The sequence below is a fragment of the Chenopodium album genome, chromosome 15, assembly GCF_948465745.1.
Source record: "Chenopodium album chromosome 15, dcCheAlbu1.1, whole genome shotgun sequence".
NCBI lineage: Eukaryota > Viridiplantae > Streptophyta > Magnoliopsida > Caryophyllales > Amaranthaceae > Chenopodium > Chenopodium album.
This window is the reverse complement of record NC_137848.1, coordinates 40740182-40766757: the sequence shown is the minus strand read 5'-3', so window position 1 is coordinate 40766757 and position 26576 is coordinate 40740182. Positions and strand designations below refer to the sequence as shown.

The 26576-nt window shown below is 29.0% G+C and overlaps 1 pseudogene; it reads left to right on the top strand.

Annotated features, from left to right (window-relative positions):
* The first annotated feature begins 11539 nt into the window (after nt 1-11539).
* Nucleotides 11540-26254, top strand: LOC145581166 (putative wall-associated receptor kinase-like 16; annotated as a pseudogene).
* The last annotated feature ends 322 nt before the right edge of the window (nt 26255-26576 follow it).

The following is a 26576-nucleotide window of genomic DNA, read 5'->3' as shown; positions in this document are numbered from 1 at the left end:
GAATATCTCAACACCAAGTTTTGAGGGAGGCTAAGAGATTTGTAAATGGCACCCTCGATGAATTTGACATGCTGAAAAATTTACCCGACGATCAAAAGTTGGATTGGATCTTGTTGTGTATTGATGAGTAGTAGTATTGTATGTTTAGCTATAATTAGAGTTAAGTTGGAACTTGTTAGGTATTGAAATTTGGAATATGAAATTCCATTGTTTCCCAAACTACAACTAGAATTTGAAATTCTACATGTGAAATCTTCTTGTTTCCCAAGCAATTATTCCATTTGAAATCCTAGATTTGAAATTATCATGTTTCCCAAACAAATATTTTATATAATTTAAGAGTTGTTTTTCAAATTAAATTCTCACCACAACACTTTAATTCTTGAATGGAGCAATTCTATGTATTTTTTTTTATCTTTTAATTTTTTATTTTTTTGATAACTTCCTCTCTAACTTCCAATACTTTAACCGCATCACTTCCACTTCTCCATTTTTTATTACCAAAAAAAAAAAGTACAACTTCCACTTAATTTTTTTTCTTTTAAATATACATATATATACAAGTATGTGCCCCAGGCGTTGTCCCGGATACTCATTATAAAGAGCGTACTTATTTGTGCGTTGTTTTGTATTATTATTGTTGTTGTTGTTGTTGTTGTTATTGTTGTTATAATAACAATAATAATTATTATTTTTATTAGTATTTATATATATATATATATATATATATATATATATATATATATATTTTTAAAAATGTTAAATAAAAAAATTAATGATACATGGCCATATTTATAATTATAACTACGTGGTTATTCGTATTGGAGTAAATTTTTTTTCTATTGTTAATTGGATATTCATATTAATTATAATATGTGGTGTTTAGATATGAGTAAAATTATATTGTTAATAAAAAGATAATTTTTTTTTTCAAATCTATCCAATCTAATCTAACTTGACATCTAATCTAATTACAACAATATCTATTTGTCGCAACACGTGGCGAAAAACTAGAATGTCAAGGGTCGATGTCTCGTGGCCTAACTGCGATACCGGCTTTATTTATTATTAATATGTTATGATATAGTTTTGTGCTCAGACAATGCCCAGATTGTCCTAAACGTTTTAGCTTAAATGTTAAATATGATTATATAATCCCTTTTTATGATGTAAAATATTTAGACATATAATATCATATCGCTTATTTATATAATTGTGTACTTTTTGTAGTTTTTTTTTGTAAATAGATATCTATGTTATTATTGACTTGAAATTATTTTTATTGGATTTAAGTTATTACTATACTGAACGTATTTTTACCAAAATAAAATTAATTTTACTGATTAAAACTTATTTTTACTGATTCTCTAATTTTTTTTAAAAAAAATAAATTAAATAACAATGCATTTTTTATGTGGCTAGTGACACCATCTGGCTGAACAAAGTAACCCCTATAAAATTGACCAAATAACCCCTGTAATACTAACTGAGTTACCTCTAACACTCTGACTAAGTAACCTTTATCTATATCACTGATTGAGTAACCACTATAACACTAACCAAGTAACCATATAGCACTAACGAAATAACTCTTGTAATAGTTAGTGACACGGCTTAGTCAGCTACGTATAAAAGTTTGTAATTAAATATATTATAAATGGATCTTATTTTAAAGAGCTTTTTAAAACGAATTTGATGATGCAAATAAAGTTGAATTATAGAATATTTATTAAAAGTTATGATTAATTTTGTATATATAAAATTTTATAATTCTATTGATAATTAAACTATATACAACAATTTTATCTTAAAAAATCTATCTATAAATCACTTACTTAGCATCATATGTATCACAATAATACCTATTTATCTCCTACGTGGTGTGACACTTGGCGAAAAACTGGAATGCCAAGTGCCATGTGCGATGCCCGGGTAGTTTTATAATACCCCGTATTTTAATGTATTTTATAAATTATTCATTTGTTTATAAAATATATATTTTGGGTCAAACTATTTTAATTATTGAAATATAAGTAAAACAAGTTTTGGGTCAATGACTATTTAATCCAAATGTAGCCCATTTTCACAATAAGGCCAATCATCCTTATTTATTTATTTGGGCCAATTATTTTTCCATCATATCATTTCTTATGAGGCCCAAATAATTCTAATTTACCCTATTCTATAAATACCTCTTAAATCCCAAAAATTTGCCATAAAAAAGTCAAAGAGGTAAATTTTCTTTCTTTTCCTTTTTCTTCTTTTTCCTTTCTTTTTCTTTTCATTCTATCTTTCTCTTTCTTCACGTGAAATAGCAGCAGCTAAGACCACCATGTCACTGCCACTGCCACCACTCCACTGTTGCCGTTGCTCCACTGCAACCGTCCACCGGCGCCGCTGCAGTCTCCGGCCAGTGGTGTTAGGCCGACACCCCCCCCCCCCATGTGGCTTGGTTCCTTCTTTCCTCTTCCTTTTCCTATTTTTGTTTATTAGTTTGTTTTTGATTTTTAATTGTTTGAAACATGATTAGTTAGTATCAAATATGTTTTTAATGTTGTTAATTTATAATTTCAGATTATTAGTTTGGGGTTTATATTTTAGATTTTTATGAAATAAAGTTGGGGTTTTAAAATTATTAAAGATGTGATTTTTAAGGTTCTTACATAACTTGATTTGGGGCTTTTATATATTTAGTGATTCTATGGATGAATTAAGCATAAAAGTGATGTTTTGATGAAGTTTTGAAGGGTTTTTAATTATTTTAAAATGCTGGAATTTTGCCTAAAGCATTATTCTTGGTGTTTTATGAAAAGGGTATAATTACCCATTAAAGAAGAGTTTAATTAGGGGTTTTAAAATAATTTTCTGATTATTTTAAGTAGTCTGGAGTGAATTTAAGTTGCTGGAAGTATACAAGGTTATGTAATGTAGTTTTATTGTCCCTTTATGTAGGAGACTTTGATTTGGATTAGTTGAGCAAGGTTGAGATTTTTGGTAGCAATTTGTGGTACGTTCGCGTACTTGGTAATTAGTTGAGTATGTAGAAGCATGTTAGGCTTTGATAAATTAATTCCAAGGTAGTAACATGTTAAGTGTTGATTGGAATTGTTGTATTGGATTGATTTGGTGATTGATTTGTAAAGTATGAATTATTTAAAGTGAATTATTGATTGGAATTAATTATGTAGGCATGTTGATTATGAACAATACTTTTATTATTGGCATGATTGAGAGCATGTTTGATTAAACTAAATGTTTAATTGAGTATGGAATATTGAAAGGAAATTTTATTATGGTTTAAATAATTTTTATTGATACTACAAGCAAGGTAAAGGAGCTAATTAAGTGCCTATGTACACGGGGTTTAATTTATATTTTGGTGTCTAAGTGCACTTAAGGTGTTTATACACCGAGGGATAGGATTTGAGGTGCCTATGTGCATTTAAGGTGTTCTAAACACCGAGGGATAGGATTTGTGGTGCTTTATGCACTTAAGGTGTCTTTAACACTAAGGTAGATTAAAAAGGGTTCAATATTAAAGATTATGTGGTCACTAATTATCCAATAATTAAATTGGTATGTTTGATTACTTGAATGATTTATCATGATTGATCGTGTTATGGTTTAAGAGTCATCACCAACCCTAAAATTATGTAAACAAGGTAAAGTGAAAGATATTACGCACCAAAACTCTTGGAACGTATATACCTGGAGTTTGAACATATGGGGGGAGTTATGCGACTTTATATTTGACCATAACTTCTACGGGGAGTACAGGAAGCTGTATATTCCTTTATTTATGCGCTGGAATTCCGCCACTTACGAGTGGTTCTTTTATACTGGCACGATTTCTCCTGTGTTAGTACCCCTTTATTGGGGCAGGTTAGGGGGAAACCCGTTCGATGCGTAATCAAGCTAAAAATTTAAATTAGTTATTTAATTAGTGGTTGTGTTGAATGTTGTATGCTTGTAAACAGGTGCAACAAGGTAAGTTGTGTGATGATAAAAGGAAAGCATGTAAGTGTGTTTTATTACACTTATGTACTCATCATTGTTGATTGTGTGTATGTATGTTTGTTTGACCTTGTCTTTATCTTGGCCCTACGACGACTCATTTCTAATGGCGAGTAGTAGGGACAGTTTAAAGAGAAGCTTTTCAAGTGATGCAGCATATTCATGTTGGGGTTTGAGTGAAGAGCGAATCCTATTCTATTTTTGTTTTGAATATGCATTGTTATTATTATTTATTGTTGGATTGTTATTATTGTTTGATGAGACTAACGCATTGTTTTTGAAATATTCGTTTGTTTTGAAAGGGCCTACAATGGTTCCAAATTGTAAGTTGGACCTTGTTTGACTTTGGTTTGACTTTACTTTTGTTTGGTGGGACTTTTGAACTTGGTTTGTTTTGAATGGTTTTTGAAAATGTCTTCCATTGTGTGTCTTTGATAAATGCCTAAGGCGTTATCACGATGGCAATAATGCATTAGATTTTCCTATTTCGTATTTTAAAAGGAAAAATAAGTATTTTAAAGGATGGGATTTCTAGGGTGTTACAAGTTTACTCAATTTTAAGATTAAACTTTTTATTTATATGCAATATTTTAAAACATATCCTTAATATAAACATTGTTGTAAGAGGTATATATCCCTTTTGGTTTAGCATATTTTGACGTAGGATATTTATTTTTGTAAGAGTGCAATATATATTGTAGAAATATACATTATATATAAGAAAAAAAATATATAAATTTATGCTATTTAAATTTTCTATTCATGGATAAATAATCACTTTCTTGACAATAATATTTGTAAAATAAAAATATAGTTTATTGCTCATAAAGTTGTCGGTGGTTTTGGGAAAGAGCTTGAGCTATCTAGTAGTTCTTGAAAATGACGCAAGTAGCATAGTCAAAGAAATTCAAAAAAATCAATTTGGAGTTACACCTATTTTCATGTAATTGAATGATATTTGTAGGATATAAGTTGGGATTATAATGTCTTTAATTGTATTCAGGTTTGACAGGCGAGTAATACGACTACCCATTTAGTAGTTATATGAGATATTGATATAAATTTGTAATATTTTATGTATGACTGATTTTCCCCCGAGTCTTCAAACTTTGGCAAATCTTGAGTTAGTTTAATAATACAAAGTATCTACAATGTCTTTTGAAAAAAAAATTGAAGTACAATATAGCAATCATATAAGGTTGTGAACCTTTTATTATTAGTTGATTTAATTAATCTAAAATATAATAAATCTCATTTTTAATTACCTTTTAAAATAATTTTCATCATATAGAAATACTTTGTAACAGACTTATATATATATATATATATATATATATATATATATATATATATATATATATATATATATATATATATATATATATATATATATATGAAATTTAATTTATACATATGAAATATTATTGTTACATGAGCCATTGTGACATATGAACTTGCTTAATGATTTTTAAGTACAACGTAATATAGCTTGTATAGAATTTAGCATAACCTTTTTAAAAAAGACATTCTTAACCTCAAATTTGCTAATGGTGGTGTTACTTATTTCTTGCATGAATTTCGTAAAAATTGGTTGATAAAAAAACTAATACCACAAATAAATTCAACTATATACTAATTTCTCAATTGTCACTTGGAGAACCATTGAACTTCCACACATAAACAATTGTTTTGAAGTCTTTAACAGCTTCATCAAGGTCGTTGTAATATAATGGTAAGTATTGTCATTCGGGTGACCAGGTTTGATACCCGACCACGGAGTAGCTTAGTAATAAAATTGTTTCTCTTAGCCAATTTTTGTTCCTTGGTATGGTTTAGTTTTATTAAACCTCTTAAGTCATACCCATCATCCTTTTATTTTCATTACACTATAAGACGGTTGAATATTATAATTTTTTTTTGTTTTGAAAGAGGATTGCTTAGGAATTTTTATTCATACCAATTATTATTTGATTTGATAGAAAATGAAATTCTAATAATTTTTTATCCTAAAAAAATTTATCGTGACCTGACAAAAAGTTTCAACTTTATCGAATATTATTTATAGGATATTTATTGAAAGTTACAATCTGTTTTATTCTTATGAAAATTAGAAATCCATCATAAATAAAACTCTATATAGCTTTTTATCCTAAAATATCTATCTTAAATTTTCTTATCAAGCATGAGAGGTGTGAATGTATATTATGATAATTTGCTTACATGGCTCGACACTTAACAGAAAATTGGAACGCCAAGTGTCGCTTTCTCATGCTCTGGCTAAAAGTTTAGCTTTATATATTAGTTATATGATATGTAATTTCTTATATATTATAAGTTTTTTGTAAGATAAAATTTATTAATAGTAAAATAATAACTTTTGTCGTATTAAGTATAATTTTAAGTACTTTTAACATATTTTTAACCCATTTTACAATAAATCAACGTACACCTGCCTTTTTAGAGAATTTGTGTTAATTAAATAATAGTGTATTTTTTGTATTTTAGTTTGTGAATAAAGATATCTTTGTTATGAACTTAAATCGTTTTTTTTTTTACTAATTCTCTATTATTGTTTCAAATAAATTAAATATATTATAAATGGATCTTATTTTAAAGAACTTTTTTAAACGATTTTATGATAGAATTAGAACCGAGTTATGGGTATATATATATATTAATAGTTATGATTAATTTTGTATATATGAATATTAGAAGTATATTGATAATAAAACTCTATACAATATTTTTATCTTAAAAAAACTATCCAAAATTCACTTACTTAGTATCATGTGTGTCACCATAATATCTATTTTATCGCCTACGTGGCGCGACACTTGGCGAAAAACTGGAATGCCAAATGTCGTTGTCTCATGACCTAGCTGCGAGACCGGCTCTAGTTTTGTGAACGGGCGATGCTTAGATTGTCTAAATTTTTTTTAGCTTGAATGTTAAATACAATCATATAACCCCTTTTGATAATGTAAAATTTTTTAAACATATACATATCATATTGCTTATTTATATAAAAGTTTACTTTTTGTGATTTTATTTGTAAACAGATATCTATGTTATTATTAACTTGGTATTTTTTTAAGACAAACTTTTACAAAAATCAAATCTACAATAAAATATTGTACATCCGCTTCAAAGTTACCTTAAAATGCTCAAAAGTTACCTATAATGAATGAAAGTACCCTGACATAATAAAAGTTATTTAAGCTTTAAGGATAAAAGTTATCCTAAATTCAACAAAAGTTATACTAAATTCAACAAAAGTGACCCCCCAATGTACAGTAAATTACTGTACATCAGATGTATACAAAAGTTTTTCTTTTTTAATGCACTTAAATTATTTCTAATGAAATGAAAGTATTTTTACCAAACTAAATTTATTTTTTCTGATTAAAACTTATTTTTACTGATTTTCTATTTTTTTATTAAAATATATTATAAATGGATTTCATTTTAAAGAACTTTTCAAAACGAATTTTATGATAAAAATAGTACTGAGTTATAAAATATTTATTAAAAGTTATAATTAATGTTGTATATATGAAATAGTAGAAGTATATCGATAATAAAACACTATACAACATTTTTATTTTATAAAAATCTATCCAAAATTTTCTTAGTTAGCATCCTATGGGTCACAATAATACCTATTTGTCGCCTACGTGGCGCGACACTTGGCAAAAACCTGGAATGCCAAGTATCGCTGTCTCGTGGCCTTGCTGCGAGACTGGCTTTATATATTAGTGATACGATATACGTATATTTCGTGAATTAGCAAGGATACACTCTAGTGATTTGAATTTGAAATGTAGAATTTCAATTCCGAAATTTGAATTTTATCAGTTGAAATGAATTTCGCGTATCCAAACGCAACCTTAGAGTATTTGATTATTTAACTTTAATAAACAATATTACTTGTTTATCTCTATGATTTTGCTTTTAAATGTAATCGAAGTAGTATCAAAAGTGTCTAAATTTGAAATCACGGAAAGGAATGAATGCCAAGATAAAGAAGAGAATTGTGTGCACCAAAAAAAGAAGAGAATTGTAATTTAATTGGAGGATTTCATTTAGTATCATTATTTTATGATTGATATGTTATAAGATCATTATATCTATTAAAATCAATTGTCTGGAACCGTTTAGGTTCTATTCACTCCATCTTATTTTGTTGAATTGAAATTATTTTTACTGAATAGAAATTATTTTTGCTGAACTTAAGTTATTTTACTGATTCTCTATTATATTTCATCTTTAAAGTTATTGATTTTTACTGAACTTATTTTTGTTGAACTGAACTTATTCTTACTAAACTGAAATTAATTAACTGAATATTTTTTTAAGGTGAAGTGAACATGGCCTAGTCTACTTAAAGATTATAATGTTATTATATTGTATTTTGGGACACCCAAAAAAGGAAATTTGACAATTAAAATGAGACAAAGGGAATTGTTAAATTGTAATGCGAAATCTAGTAGGGATGATTTTGAATACAGATATCTCTCAAACTATAAGTGGTTTTGAGGTGATTCAAGCTGGAAGAGATATTTTGTTTTAAGAGCTTTACAACGATAGGTCATATGCCTAATTCTAAAAAGAAACGAGAAAGTTATGGCCGTTTTACGAAGACTTGACAAAGCTGGAATGTTACTATCGAAGTGCCTGGACGAGTAGGGCGTTTTTTTAGATCTGTTTTAAGCTTACATGTTTTATCGAATATTTTCTAAAATTATATTTTTTTTCTATTACGGATAATTGAGTATACTTGGGGAACAATTTGGGGTTTTATTAGGGTTTCGTTGTGTTATAAAAGGACCTTTTAGTTGATCAATTAGATCATTCCTTTTTTTAGCCATTAGATTTAAGAGTCCTTGTATAATTCTCTCGCTCTTTCTTCATTATATTAAAGAAGCTCTCGATTCTCCCACCCGTGGATGTAGGTTTAATTTGACCGAACCACATAAATCCTTGTGTTCTTTGTTTATATTCTTTATTGCTTTTCATGTTCTTAATTTTCAATGACTTGTTCCGCATTAATCAAACACAATTACACCCTTATTTCCTAACAAGAATAAACTAAATTATGTTATAGTAATATTAATCTATACTTATGTATATACAGAATATGTGCCAATGTATTAGATTTGACGACTAAAATATGCTTATACAAAGTATTTTTTTTTTTTTTTTTTGAAGAATTCTTATACAAAGACTTGAATTACTACCTTTGCCATTCTATTTATTGTGCTTTTTTACCCAACAAAATTATAGCTAATTTGGATAAGAGGATAAATAGTGTTTAAATGTACTATTTGTATGTTTTCATTATATAATGATCATAAGATGATTTAACAACTTTAATTTTGAATTTTGAAAAACTTTGTATTGTTTTTTTGATTTGGTGAAAAATAATAATTTATATTTCTGATAAATAGTTAATAATTATTAAATATCTTTAATTCATAAAATACAATATTGAGTATGATTCTCCTAATACAAAAAGATCTTCTTTTAAATTATAAAATTTTCAAAATGATAATCATAGCGCTAAGAAAAACTAGTCAAACATGATCAACAAATTGAACCCCGAGCTAAGTACAAACTAATAACTTGGGACGTCGCCCGAACCACACAACATTAAAACATGAAAGACACGGGATCTAAACTACTACTTTGTACTACGTATATAACTTATTGTATACTCCGTACTTCTTTAACTAAGCTATACACTATCAAATCTTTTAAAATTAGAGTACATAAATTGTTAGTGTATTATTCAAAGTCAAGATAAGGTCGCCCCTTCGTAGGTGTCTTTTATTTTTGGTTGTTTTGTTTTCGTTTTTAGTTGTTATTCTTTGTCTTTATGTAGAAATTGTTATATCTCTTTCCTCATTGGAATAAAATGATGAGGTCTCAAGGAGTCCAAAAAACTTGTATTGTTCTACAGTAATTGAAGGTTTCTAACTTTTAACCTTTGGAAAATTCAAAGGATTAGGGGTCTACTAACTTCCAACCTTCAATTCGTAATATTCAAAATTCAAACTAATTATAGTACTCTATTTGTCTCTAATTGTTTATATATATATATTTATAATTATTTGCAATCAATTAGATTCGCTTGAGGATCTAGCTTAGGAGTGGAGGGACTCCTTCCATTTCCCCCTCGTGTGACGGTGATTCGAACCTTATTCCCCCCCTCCTCTGATTAGAGGGGGCTCTCCGTTTACCTTATCTGTTTAAAAAAAAGATTCTCTTTAACCTGTGGTTTCATTTTTTTTACACGTAAATTGAATCAAGGCAAAATTGGTCTCAACACTCTGAATTATGGCTTGAGTGCACCTAGCACCCTATGCTTTTCTTACTAGCCAAAACACCACAAACTAATAACTTGGTAGCAGCGTAAAGCGCACCTTTAGTGAGTTTTCCGGCCACCATTCTCGCCGGAGCCGATGAATTAAATTTTATTTTTCGATTTGCGTGTCAAAAAATGTTCCGTAAAGGTTTTGGGGGTCATTTAGATCCTTAAGGGACTAAATTGAGCTTGAAACAAGCAAAAATATAGCGTAAATGACTCAATTCGGCTTAAAAAAATTGCATGCAAATCAAAATATTTTATAACACGGTAAACGAATCATGTATGCTATTTTTTTGCTTGTTTCGAAATCAATTTGGATCCTTAAGGATCAAAATGACCCCCAAAACCTTTACGAGACATTTTTCGACTCACAAATCGAAAAATAAAAATTAAATTCATCGGCTACGGCGAGAATGGTGGCCGGATAACTCACTTATGGTGCGCTTTGCACCCAAGTCATTAGTTTGTGGTGTTTTGGCTACTAAGCAAAGTACAGGGTGTTGGGTGCACCCAAGCCATAGTTCAAAGTGTTGAAGCCAAATTTGCCTTGAATCAATGGTTAAACATGGTTTTTAAAGATTGTATAAAAAACACATAGTACAAAATATAAGAGTCTGAAGGAGTGTAATAATTTTGTAGCCATTGTAATTATTAATCACAACTTCACATTATTTTTAATTTAATCTGGTGCAGTGTTAGCATTTATATTAATAAATAAATAAATTGCAATTTTGGATTAGCAAGGAAAATTAGACTTTACCTAGCAAACAAATAACAAAGACATATATTCACTAATGACTAAGGTGTCCAAAAAAAAAAAAAATTATTGAGTTTGAACTTTCAAAAAGGGAATTGTTAAACGTTGAACAAATACAAAAGCTACCATTCTTCAAAAATAAATAAATAAATAAAATAAAATCTAACATTGAAAAGTTCTCTGTTCTTTACTAATATTATATGGTCGTTGATACTTGATAGGTTTGGTTGTTCTATATATAATTAAGACCACACACAACACAACACAACACAACACAAAACACATATATTATGTAATTATCAATATATTGCCCAAGTATAGAAATATTTGCACAAAATTCTCTTCTTTTTAATTTTTGAAAAAAAAAATCTTGCTCCATTGAAAAACCATTATATATAAGTATGGGCTATCTAAGTTATGTGATTATAGAGGTAATTACGGTTGTGTGTTGGGTGTTGACAACGCTTGTTATTGGAGAAAGATTAGCATCATCCCAAGTAATCGCCCCACATTGTTCAGAGAAATGTGGAAACATCAGTATTCCTTATCCATTTGGTGTTGAAGATGGTTGTTACTTTGATGAACACAACCGGCTAGCTAAATCCTCCTTCAAGATCAATCATAGTCATAATACCAATCCTCCAACACCAATTTTTGGTACTAATTTGGAGGTATTGATCATTTCAACAATAGAAGGTAAGCTCTGCGTTATGTTCAATGTTTCTTACAGTTGTTCGACCAAGGTGGGTTTCTGTATAGCAGGTATAGTTCGTTCAACCTGTTAACATTCACGACATCTAGCACCAAAAAAATACTAGTTGCCATAGGTTGTGATACCTTTGCTTGGTTTATTGGAATTCGACGTGGCAAGAGATATCAAACAGGATGCATGACTGAATGTGTTAACCCAAAAGTTGTGATTGATGGGGACTATTCAGGGATTGGTTGTTGCCAATCCTCGATTCCTAGTGGAGTTAGCAACATCACAGTCATAAGTTATAGCTTTCATAACCATACTTCAGTATACCGTTTTAATCCTTGTAGTGCCACGTTTCTAGTGGCAAAAGATGCCTTCATATTTGATCGAGCAAATTTGAGTAATAGTTTAACAGACTTTCATTTCTCTCATGGGAAAAAGCTTCCTGTAGTATTCAACTGGTCCATTGGAAAAAAGAATTGTTCGACGGTAAAAGTAGAAGGAAGTTGCCTGTGCAAAGAAAATGCTAAATGTTATGATCCAGAGCATGAATTTGGATATCGTTGTAAAAGCAAAGATGGTTATTATGGCAACGCTTACCTTCCTCAAGGAGGCACAGGTACTTAATTACTCAACTCACCCAATGTTACTCGAGATAAAGTTAGGGTGCATACTGGCAAATAATTATACTCCACTTGTTTTTATGTATTAACTCTACAAATTCATTTTTTGCTGACTTGGCTTTTGAATTCAACTTTTTTTTAAATAAAATAATAATAATAATAATAATAGTATTATTATTATTATTAATATTAATATTATGTTGATTTTAATAATCAATAATCAATCAATCAACTATATACTAAAATACACACCAGCAATGACACGTGTCATCTTCTGGTGTGTCTTTGTGTTTTTTTTTTAAAAAAAATTATAGAAATATAATGATTAACTTTTTTAAAAATATTGTAAAGAGTATTACTTAAAAAAAAATGACTTGACAAATCTTTCTACGATTATTTGTTTGTAAGTTTTCTACAAATAAATACTATTCCATATACTATGTACATATATGTTACATTTCTTTCTATTTTATTTCACCTTACTTTGCAATCATATTTCTTTACTAAAATTTCAACTCAATATTATTTTAAACATATAACATATATTTTATTATGAGGAAGAGAATATTTAGGGAAAAAAATAAAAAAAATTATTTTATTTAACTTAAGTGGATCAAACAATTGTGATATATAATATTTTTAGGGAATTTTTAAACAAAATCTAGTACTATCTCCATTTTGTATATTTGCAACTTTTAAATATTTAATTTACAAATAATACCCCAAAGTTAGGGAGACGAGATACAATCAGTTGTTAAAATCCTTTGTTACACAAGTATTGTTCTCATTGACCTAAAATGAAAGTTTTATGAAATCAAAACAAAAACAAAATCTTTCTTGTGCATAAAATTAAGCATGTATATTATATCGTAAATTGTAATAGTTAAATCTACAAAAGCAAAAATATTAGGTGAAATTGCACATGAGAAAAAAAAAAAAAAAAAAAAAAAACCTATTTTCAATTCTTTATACTCCATATTTTATTACTCCCTCCATTTCAATATGATAGTCCCATATGGAATCAATCACATTAGAGAAGTAAAGGAGAATATTTGGAATCTAACATTAAAGTTAAAAAAACAATTCATAAATAGTTTTGCATTATTTAAATTTTTTGATTTTTTTTTAGAAAAACATTAGCCATAATTGCATAAATCAAGGGAGTAATTTCTTTAATTAGAGTCATGTCATCAATTTACAATCAATTAATTTAACCAATCAGAATTTAATATGTATAAAATAGGAAATAAAAATTAAGTTAAAAGTGGAATACATTTAACATGGGTAGATCTTTTTGAAACGCTCAAAATAGTATATGGGACTAACAAATTGAAACGGAGGGAGTAGTAATTACCGTGCGTTCACACGGAACCTAAACTAGTAATAACTAGTATGTAGCCCGAGCGTTGCACCGGGTTGCTACTTTAATTATTCCTTGTGATTATATTTTATAGTGTCTTTTTTTTTATTAATTGAGCCTTGTGATTTGCAACAATATACATTTAATATCAGTTTATAACATGGTTAATAATTAGCTCTGATAATTAAATAACCCTATGTCCTTCTTATGATGTCGCATAATGATTAAGATTGATTGAGTGGTGATGTGGCACAGTAAGAGATTAAGTAGGTGACGTGACATAATGAAAAGGGGTCTGCCTGACACATAAACGGTTTTGAAAACTCCTTTTAATATATTAGTATAGATATATTGGATTTAATAACAAAACCTTTTCTTTCAAAAAAAATAAAAATAAAATAACAAAACCTTAGATCTCATAAGTCATAACGTTTCATGGGCCAAGTTCAGCTCCTTGGGAGTAATTAAGGTGAACGATATAAAGGAACCACTCATTTACAGATGTTTTCACGGATTTTTTTTCTTATCTTATACAGAGCAGGAGTAACTAAATAATTTTAGGATGTAATTTACGATTTCACTTACTCAACTAGGCACAGAGTACATTGTACAACTTTTTTTTTAACGAATGAGTTTCATTGGTTGTGGTGATTATGCTCCTCTTGCTTTTTTTTTTATTCAACTTACATAATACGAGAGACACTACATTTACATTCAGTGTGTAAAAGGATCTTGTATACTCCTCTCTCATTGGTCAGAAAGGCATCTTAATATAATGGGGCCCCTTAAATTTTCATTCAAAATTTAAAGATGATTTCTGAAATTTTCAAATTCAATTTTCAAATGAAATTTAACTTTCCAACCACCTAATTTAATAATTGTAATTCCCAAAACAGGCATCTCCTTCACTCCTTGTTTCATCTTACAAAGTATTAAGCCACAAACTATCTACATCGATTTCTGATTTTATCTTACAGTCTATGTTTAATACAAATGGAAAACAATATTCTACAAATTCAAATAACAAAGCAAGATGTAAAAACGGGGTGGAAAGTTCAATGAAATACAAGCTGATCCTTGAATGTTTCCTTAGACAATTACTGAATTTATAAAACTAATTTTATCAGCCTTTAGTGATATTTTGATCGAAGATATTAATGGTGCCAATGGCGACGGCCACAGATGCTTTGTTGGTGTTGTAGGTTTGAATCAAATATTGTCGGCCATTTGTTTTTATTACTCTTACAATCAAGACTTAATTCAATTGATAAATACTTACTTATTTTTTTGTTTGTTATTATAATTATAATATCGGGAATTATAACAGAGAAGATAGAATAGCAAGAATCCTTAATAACAATAATGAAAATGAAGTTAGAAGAAAGAAGAAAAAGAATGGAAAAGTAAACAAGTTTAGTTGGAATTGTAAAACAAGGGACCATTTGCAATTACAAAATGAAGAATAATGTGCAGTATAATTGGATGAAATGAAAAAGGGTGATGATTGAGATATGAAGCGTAATAACAAATTTCAGTCGGCCTTGGTGTTTTCGAATCGATATGGTCCAGTACGTTGAAGGCACGACAATGAACTTCAAAAAGTTCGACCCAATTTGAAAATTGCACCTTTTCCTGATCAAGAATCATAGGGATTGCGTTCTTGATGTTGTTGACGGAGAGACAACGGGGTGGAATTCCGTCGAGGGTGGAGGAGGTGTAAGGTGTTGGTGGAGGTGCATGACGTGCATCGTCCTTGGCCATGGCTAATGGGTGGGTCGGCCTACGAAGTCTTGATGCGCAACGTAGTAATTAGGTAAAGAAATAAACAAAAAAGTTAAAGCAATCAAAGAATTCGGTGAGAAAAACTAAGAATTCTCAAGATTATAATTATTGTTTGAATTAATTATACAAGAACTAAAAGACAAAAATAAAAATTGCAAAAGTGAGATTGAAAACTTAAACCTGTGATACCATGTTAGATTTCGGGAAAATTTACCATTGATTAATGGTCCTAATCACGTTAGGAAACCTAATACGATAAGGATACAATATATATAAAACCATTCAATTTTAATAGATATTATAGTTATGATACTATATATATATATAATATTGTCGCAGATTAAGGTAATATATATATATATATATATATATATATATATATATATATATATATATATATATATATATATATATATATATATATATATATATATATATATATATAATATAATATAATATATTTATTTGAATGGTTTCTCGTTACTACTATAATTCATTAAAGGTTATGTTAAAAAAAATTGTGTGGGATAAAAATTAGGGAAGTTTTAAAAAATAACACTACAAAAATCACACAATTTTGATTATAACACCACAAATTTTAAAACTTTTATTATAACACCACAAAAAAAAAAAAAAAAACCAAAAAATTGGTTTCACCACCACTTAACTTTGCCATCCAAAAAAACCGTTAAGTGGATCCCACACAGTACACGTGTCAATCATTTATTGGATTAACAAAAAAGAAAAATTAAAAATTAAAAAAAATGAAAAACCGTGAAATGCTAAACCAGCAACCACCGCGATGGGTTCCCACCGCCATCACCCAAACCCAACCCATTATTCACTAGCAAGTAGGTTATTTTGTGAAAATGATAGTAACTCATCATCAACTAAAAGTACTTCTCCGATCCATTATTCCAATTTACAAAAGGCAAATTTGAGATTTAACCGCTAATGCTTTGACCTTATAAAGTGTATAATGATCCTTTATAGGGCAAAATGATACAAGCTAATAGGGGTAAGATAAGTGTAAATACCTAAATGATCTTAAAAAGTGTATTATGATCCTTTAAAATGATACAAGCTAATGGTCCATAGTTTTAATATACTTCTTATTTAAATCATACTCCGTAACCTACAAAATATTAAATATGGCTTTGCTAATACAAATATTCTTACAAATATATGAAATTTTCAAGATGATTATCAAAACATTAAGAAAAAATACTTGAACATGATTATCAAACTAAACAAATACAAATTAGCAACTTAAAACATCCAACGAGCCACACATTTGTTACTCTTTATATATATATATATATATATATATATATATATATATATATATATATATATATATATATATATATATATATATATATATATATATATATATATATATATATATGTTGTTGAAATAAATTTAATTCACTTCACATTCTTTGTAGAGTTAATAATTGAAATTGCAAATTTTACTTTGTTATCGCACAATATTTATAATGGTATAAAATATTTTAATATAAAGCGTAAGATCATGATATGATAATTGAATAATTATATTGATCCATCAATAAAAATTTAAAGTGTTACTAACAATTCATCAAAAGTAAAAAAAAAAAAAAAAAAAAAAAAAAAAAAAAAAAAAAAAAAATTGATAAATAAATAAATATCAATGGAGGGTTCAAATAAATTCAAAAATATACTAATTAAAAGGGGGAGTTAAGTCTAACACCAACCACATCTCTATAGCAAATACATATATATGATCCTATAAGTGTTTAATGATCCATTAAAATCTATCGCAATTATAGAATAGTCCACCTCATTATTGTTCATCTCTTAGAAAACCCTTGAACTCTATCCTCTCTGATTTAGAAAAAGTTATGGCATACGAAGTTTATGATAAATGTTATGTGTTCTATTCTCTTCATCTTACAAGAAATATTCACCAAAAATAATTTCAATTATTTAAATAATTTCACCTCAGTAAAAATAAGTCCAATTCTTTAAAATATTTTTTTATCAATAAAAAATCGGTAACTTTAAAGAGCAAATATAATAGGGATGTAGTAAAGTTTATTTCAGTTTAGTTAAATTAATTTCAGTTTAGAAAAAGATAAGATGAAGAGAACTAAGTCTATTAATGGACGAAACCTTAAGCTAGGCGCATTCGTAATCCATCTATCAACCGGAAAACCATGTAGTATTTTTTTTCTTTTTCTTCTTTGTTTATTTTTTTGTCTGGGGCTAGTCCCCTCTCGTTCACCAAAAAAAATTATACGATAATTATTAATAATAAACAAAAAATTAAGGAAAAAAATAGTGAATGATAAAAATTAACTCAACAATGCTATTTTTTAATATAAATAGTTAAAAAAAATGAAATAAAAGTTTTTCCTTTAACTTACACTTTTAATAATAAACAATGCTTATTTTTAAAAAATTACTATCTTATTTTGAAAATACTAACAAACGTGAAATATACACAAATTGCCTTAAAAGATCAATGCAATTAGGTTATAGCATTTGAAGTGTATGATAAAAGTTATGCCCTCCCTATATAATCCCCACACATCAACCGTTGTTTCATCAAAAAAAAAAAGTCGTTGTATGTGTAGCTCACTAGGTAATTTTGGTATGTGGTCACTTGATTTTCATCCATTTAATGAACAAAAACATAAACTAGACATATTCATATAGGCGTAAGAGATATGACAACTAGTCCATCAATACGAAGGGTTACTCATAATAAATTAAACCAATGGTTATGATTTTTTTTTTTTTGAGGGAAATGGTTATGAAAAATTAGTGAATGTTTAAAATTAACTCAAAATGATACTTTGTACTATGCAAAATGAAAGCCTAAGTCCACTATCAATTGCATGCATCGCTACTGATAATACAAAAGTGCTCCTAAAAAGTGTTAACTGATCCTTTAAGCCTAGCCGCAACTGTAGATCAATTGACAAAGTGGAGGATTTTAAAGCATTAAATTTCAAAATTATAAGCGGTAATGTCATAACTAACATTGATACAATCTCATTATATAGAGAAAATATATATGTTTATTCCATCAATGTGGGACAAGTTTGGGTAAGAAATAATAATCTCTTTTTTCTCCTTATATATACGAATACAAATTTTTTAATTTTGAGTTTTCTTCAATGTGGGACGAGCTCAAGCAAGTAATTTATAAATTTTGTTAACAGTAAGTTCATCAAGGGTTACAAAAAAGTACTGTAAGGTTAAAATTAATCCAAAATGATACTAAATTAAAAGGGTGAGAGGTTAAGTCAAACATCAACCGTGTCTCTTGAAAATACAAAATTGATCCAATAAAGTGTGTAATGATTCTTTAAACCTTGTCGTAATTGTTGATCGATTGAGAATGTGAGATTTAAAAAATGGTGTCAAAATATTTAATTGCATAGTTATTGACATAGTTAAAGTGTTTTACTTATTAAAAATGAAATTAAATTATTCAACTGTATTCAAGTTTTTTCATTATTGAATTCTCTTTAAATAGAAATTGTAAATTTTTATTTCCTTGTTTTCTTTCAATGTGGGACTAGTTCAACCAAGTAATTTATGAATTTTGTTAACAAAATGTCTTACTAATAATTCATATAGGATTACAAAACAAAAAAAAAGAAAAAAAAACAGTAGATGGTTAAACTTAATTCAAAATTATACTAGTTAAAAAGGTATGTAATATGACTATTCGTTGGCTATTATGGCAATAGCATACCTCAAAAATTTACAAGACTTAGGCCTTGTTCTCTTCGAATTAATTTCAGTTCAGTTCAATTCAATTCAATTCGGCTCAACTCCAATCAGTTCAGCTCAGTTCAGTTTAGTTCCTAATTTCATTCTCTCATAAACAATTCATTTCAGTTCATTTCAATTCAGCTTCAATCAGTTCCGTTCAGTTTAGCTCAGTTTAATAAATCAAAACAAACCCTTAAACAAAATACCTTCACAAGAGACAAGACCAATCCACCTTTGTTATGGCATACCTAATGTCAATATTAATTCATGATTTTAACATTATTCCCAAACACCGGCCGTTGTACGATGATCACTGACGTATAACTCAATTCTCTACTTACTATACATCAATGCATGATCCTCAGCTCTACCGATGATTGATATAAAAATGATTTTTTTTCCCCGCATGACATTATGCTACCAAATTATTTTTAAAGAGTAAGTGATATGACGACTAATCTATTAATACAAAAGGGCTACTAATAAAGTAATAATACACAAAGGGTTGTAAAAAAGTAGTAGAGGGTTAAAATTAATTTTAAATGATACCGGTTAAAGGCAAAGGCTATATCCAACATCAATTGCTTATGTATTATAAAAATGAAAATGATCCTATCTTGTTGCATTTGTGGATGGATTGAAAACACGGGTTTTAGAAAGTTGATTACAAAATATGAAATTTCAAATTCATCGATCATTGGTAGATCAAGTTATTTTAAATGTAATACGTGACATGTATTCTTGAATATTTTTTTATTATAACTATCCTTAATTGTTTTAACATACATGTTCATGTATGTTATTCCAAAATAATTTCTACGGACCTATCGTTATTTAAAGTAAATGTGACTGTGGTGTGAATGAGTTTGTCATTCCTCGATGTGTTTAGTTGTTTTATACTTTAAATCTTGTGTTGTTAATTATTCACAATTGCATAAAATCATTACATATTTATATATAACTTTTTATGATGAATATTTTGCTTTATAGTCTCTTAATCTAAAAATGAGATGATTCCATTTCTTAATTTTGTTTCTTAATAAATTTTATTTCATATATAGCAAGAATAGCCTATTACGTACTCCTAATATGTAATTGAAATAGTGTTAATTCATTATACATTCATAGAATTATGCATGTCTAATAAAATATTGAATTATATTCTTTATAACAATGATATACTTTTCATTTTCCCAGATCATCTAACATTTTTTTTTGACGAAAAGCAATCAATTTAAACGTATTATTAAGAAACAGAAGGCCTCAATTTAAACATATTATTAAGAAACAGAAGGCCTCAAATCAACCAAAGCCAGTTCATATAAAACACTAGGCAAATCCTCTAACCAAACTCTAAGACCTTCATAGTTGCTACTCAGTTTTGCCAGGCTATGTGCCACTTTATTGCCATCTCGTTTGACGAAGGAGAAAGAGCAATAGTCACACACCAGGGACAGCTGCTGAATATCAATAACAATTGAGCCAAAACCATTTGGGCATGCTTTACCTTTCACTAGAGAATTATAGAGCTTCAAACAATCTATTTCTAAACATATTCTCCGGAACCCAGCCTCAATAGCAATACATTGTACAATAAAAGAAATGAGTACACATACATTAATATTCTTCGTATGTAAAAAATATTCTTTTTTATTAATTATATTTTTATTGCATCACAAAAACATTAATAGTAACAAGTTACATATTTTGGTATCAAATGAGAAATATAATTGATAAAAGTCATTGAGGCATTTCATCGAACACCTTGTAAGCAATTCATCCATTATGTTATGCAATTATAAAATCTCCATTGTTATGTAATTATTATAATATAAAATCTCTTTTGTTATGCAACTTGCGGTTCGACCATCCTATCAAATCTCACCATCGTCCAATCCCAACTTACCAATAACAAGCGCACCACCTGCATTTGCCCACCACACACCATCACCGCCCACATTAACAACCAGCCCACATAAAAGGAGAGAACACAATAATAAGTTTAAGTTGATTAAAATGAAAAAAAAATAAAATTGAGAAGAACAAAGTTGAGATGAAATTAAGGATTGATTCTTCAAAAAAAACAAAAAAAAAAAAAAAAAAAAAAAAAATCATGGATTGAAGAAGAAGATAAGTGAGATATTTTCTCACTCCTAATTAAAATTCACAAAGCTATGTTGGCGCCATCCAAATTTCTCCCGCTGCAAAGACTACTTGTCCGGGAAAATGCCAAAAAAATTTCCTCTTAATTCTCCCTCCTAAAATTTCAGTTTCCCTCTTCTTTTTGGTGGACCTGTTGAGTTGTCCAAATTCTTTTTGTAGTGTGTAAAATTGATTTGTACACTGAGTGTAAATGTAGTGTTTTCGTACGTAGTACATTGTTTTTTTTACGATGTTAGTGTCCATCTTTGGCTATTCCCAAGTTAAAATAAAAAGTGAGTAAACTAAGATAGAAAAAGGTGTAATAAACCTAGGGAGGTGATACATATACAATCATTGTATGTGGTCCCAACATACAACACCAATGAGATTGTGCCATATCATCAGCAAAAGCCAAAAAAAAAGGGAAAATTAGGGGGGAAATATTTTACCATTTTGCCGCCTAATACCATTTTAGGTGGGAATCTTTGTGGGAATGTATAGCACCTAGTAGAGCATTAAATACAACTTTGATTTTTTTTTTTATATATATATAAGAAATTTTTATGCATTTAGCTCAAATTCCAAACACTCAACCATACATTTTACTGTAAAAAAAGGTATACCCATTAAAAGCACTAAAGTTGAAGAAGATGAAAATATTACCGAAGAAAATGACTGAAGCCATTAAAGCCGCCGGCTAATTTTTTGGTGAAGTTTAAAAAATCTTAAAATTTAGGAGCTTGTTCCGATCAGTTCAGTTCAAACGAATTAGATTTTGTTCAACTATCCACCATGTTCGATTCAGTTAAAATACTTCTTTAAATGTTAGCTAATCTTACGTCATTTTTCTCAATATTCAGATTTTGTCAAAATTTGGAAGATATTATATTGCTTCAGTTAAATATTTATTTAATTTTAATTAATGTTATGTCAATTATCTCAATTATTCAGATTTTGACGAGCTTCTAATATCTCATAGATTTTGACAAAATCATTATTAACCATGTCATGCTTTGTAGTTCTTGCAGCATCTGGACTCATCAAAAGCTTTATAATTGTTTAGTAACTATCATTATTGATTACTAATACCTATAAATAAAATAACCTCAATTATTCTGTTCATTTATAATTTGCAATATAAGTAGTTGTAATTGAATTAATTGACAAGGGTTACCAATTAAACATCTGTTGTTACTAGGGAAATATAAAACATATCAAATATATTGATGAATGGAGATGAAATATATTGATGAATGGAGAATGGAATATATTGATGTATGTGATAAAAGAGGGAGATGGAGACTATAGAGAAATGATAGCTTAAAAATAAAACAAAACATTTGTTATACCAAATGTGTAGCTACAATTTTTAGTAAATGTTGCATATAATATGAAACAGATGAATTAAGGGTCTATTCTATTCAGTTTAATTTCAGTTCAGTTCAGTTCAACTCTAAAGTTTCCAATCAGTTCAGTTCAGTTTAGTTCAGTTCCTAATTTCCTTATCTCATAAACAATTCATTTCAGCTCTATTTAGTTTAGTTCAGTTCAGTTATTTTCAGTAAATCGGAACAGGCCCTAAGTTATATACAAGTGCCAAACTTGTTGTTTTTATTCTCTTTAATTTTACTGTATAACACATTGTAAAATAAACAAGTTTATCATAGTTGTTTTTGTTTCAAAAAACTAAACTCAAGTGCTTGGTTCTAGCATAACTTATATTATACGATCTCTTTCTTGTTGATGTATGTGATTTATACTTAGATCTAGTGTATGATGTATGTGATTTATATTTTAGAGAAAAGATCACAAATTATGATCCTAATTACAAATCAAATGTATTAACTACATGATTGTCTCTAACATTAACAACTTATTATTGCTAAGTAATTTCATGGGTTTACAATTTATTTCATTAATTAAAATCATGTTACTAGAAAAGTGGTTTATAATTATTGTTTATTTGACTCTAACATATACACGGTTACTAAAGTATTCTTTTGTTACCAATTTATGTTAAAAATGTAAATCTATACTACTAACATGAAAATTTATACGGAGTAAGAAATATAGAGTGCCACTTGTCCTTTTAAAAATTTTTCATTTTAAAAATTTTTGTTTAAAAAAAAAGGAAAAAAAAAAAGCTTTTGTTCTGAAAATTCTCAAATTACGCATTGCCATTCTTTCAATCATTCCTACGGAGTATTTGATTTCTTCCCAAACAACCTTCATCATTTTCCATAGTTCATACAAAGACTAATTACAATCCGTTGATTAAAGATCCTATTTTTTCTTCTTCCCCCTTTTCACTTCTAAACCATGATTAACGCATATTTTAAGTAACCGTCAAACTCATCAAAATTCTTTATTCTTACTGCAATAAACCATCGAAAGCATCCATTTTTTTTTCCGTTGATTAAAGGTTACTATCAGATTAAGGTTTTCGAGAAATCATGAAGAAATGAACATCCATGGCTCTTGCTTTCATTCTTTGGAAATTTGTTGTTCATGGTAGAAGAAAAATAACTAATATTTTTTTAATTTAATTCAAAAATTAAATGTAAGCATTGGAAAAGACAAAAAAAATTTGAAATTCAAATATTAAAAACCAGAAATTTTATTTAAATTTAAATGAAATTTTAAAGATAGTGGATTTTGGGGCCCAATTAAATAACCAATGAAAGGCTGCCATGTTAAATTGTATGTGGTCTCCACATACAATAGTTGTATATGTAGCCTTGGACGGAGGTTGGAGGAGTTGAGAAAAAACTATGTGAACATGCCCTTGTCATTAAAAGCTACTAATGATAGGAGATTTTATGCCAAAAAATAAAACTATGAATTATTATCAATTATCATCAATAAATCAGATGCTTTAAATTTGCTACGTCAATACCGTTTTATGATGTATTTTCTATTATCATTTATTAGACATTAACGAATGCAAAGGAGTAAATGATTGCGAGAAACCAAAATATTGCATCAACACAATTGGAGCATATTATTGCAAGTGTCCGAAGGGATACCATGGAAATGGGACTATGAATGATCCTTGTATTTCGAATAGAAAGGCTTGGCTCATACCAGTTTTAGCTACTGCAGGTGAACAACTAATGCGTGAAAATTATATAGATATGCATGGTTAACTAGAAATTATATGTGATGTCTAAAACTATTGGCAAATATAGGGATTTGTTTTTTCTTCAAGTATATAGATATGAATATTCTAATCATGAACTAGACATGAATAATTTTAATTTTTGACAAAAGATACCTCCACCACTCACTAAACAATAATATCTCAACTACTACCTTGCCAAGCCAAACACTCAAAAATTTTTACTAAGTAGTTTTGGTCAAACCACTAAAGCTATCCGAAAGTTACTCAAAAGATATTGTTGAACACGGCCTTAGAAGTAGGGGGTATTCAAGCAAAATTGTAATAATTGCGTCTCTAAGTTCATTGTATATAACATAGTGACATTTTGATCTCGTAGGTGTTGGTGGTGGCATCATATTTTTGCTCTTATCTGGGTTTCTCTTGCACTTTAAACATGGGGAAAGAAAAATAAAAAAAATGCGAGAAAGTTTTTTTCAACAAAATGGTGGTTTGCTTCTACATGAAAAGCTCTCAGGTCGACATGCGAATTCATTAAAGATCTTTACTATGCAAGATCTTGAAGTTGCCTGCAACAACTACAGTGATGAAAACATAATTGGAAGAGGAGGCTTTGGCGTTGTTTATGAGGGTATTTTGCCAAATAACCAAGTTGTGGCAATAAAAAAATCTTTCAAGGTGGATCCAAACCAAGTTGAACAATTCATTAATGAAGTTCTTGTTTTATCACAAATCAACAACAAAAACGTTGTCAAGCTTGTAGGTTGTTGCCTAGAAAGTGAAGTGCCATTGTTGGTGTATGAATTCATTAACAATGGGACGTTATATGATCACTTACATGATGCAATGAAAGCATCCATTCTTAAATGGCCCGTGCGTTTAAAGATTGCATCAGAGGTTGCCAATGTGTTATCACATCTACACAATACAATCTCTACATCGATAATTCATAGAGATATGAAATCGATGAATATTCTCTAGGATAAAAGTTACACTGCTAAGGTAACCGATTTTGGAGCTTCAAGATTGGTTATGCCAGATCAAAGCCAATTCGCTACAATGGTGCTAAGAACCCGAGGATACTTGGATCCTCAATATTTGCAGACAAGTGAGCTAACTGAAAAGAGTGATGTTTATAGCTTTGGTGTCGTCATGGTGGAGCTATTGACTAGGAAAAAGGCAATTTCTAGTAATAGGCCTACAAATGAGAAATGTCTCGCTATGCACTTCCTCCTCAAGTTAAAAGAAGGCTGCTTGCTGGACATTATTGACGTAAACATAGTAAATAAGGGAATAATTAAAGAAATACAACAAATGGCTAATCTGGCTAAATTGTGCTTGATGTTGAAAGGAGAGGAGAGGCCTACCATGAAAGTAGTTGCAATGGAATTACAGACTATAAATAAGGGAATAATTAAAGAAATACAACAAATGGCTAATCTGGCTAAATTGTGCTTGATGTTGAAAGGAGAGGAGAGGCCTACCATGAAAGTAGTTGCAATGGAATTACAGACTATAAGAAGAAAGGGATCCCATCCTTGGAATGATGATTGCCTTAGCAGATTTAATTTCAACATACAAATCAAAAATATTATTTTTCAAGAGATTATATTATTCAACAGATGACCTAACGAATGCCCCCATTGACGGGCGTACTAGGGATATCCACAATAGTATTGGTTTGATGAATTGGTTTGGGAGCATCCTTAAACAAACATAATAGACAACTTGGAGAAGAAGGTGACACTCGTATTTATATATGCTCCAAAGTTGGAAACAAAATAGACAAATCGACCTTAGGAAAAAGGCGGGCTCGGTCAGGTGATCACCCGCCCATCCGGGCGCGAGCGCAAACCTCCTATACACAAGTAGTCATGCCTGGTCGAGTCATGACCGCCTTGTCGGGTGAGAGCGACTCGCTCGTCAAGAAATCCCGGGCGACCAACCT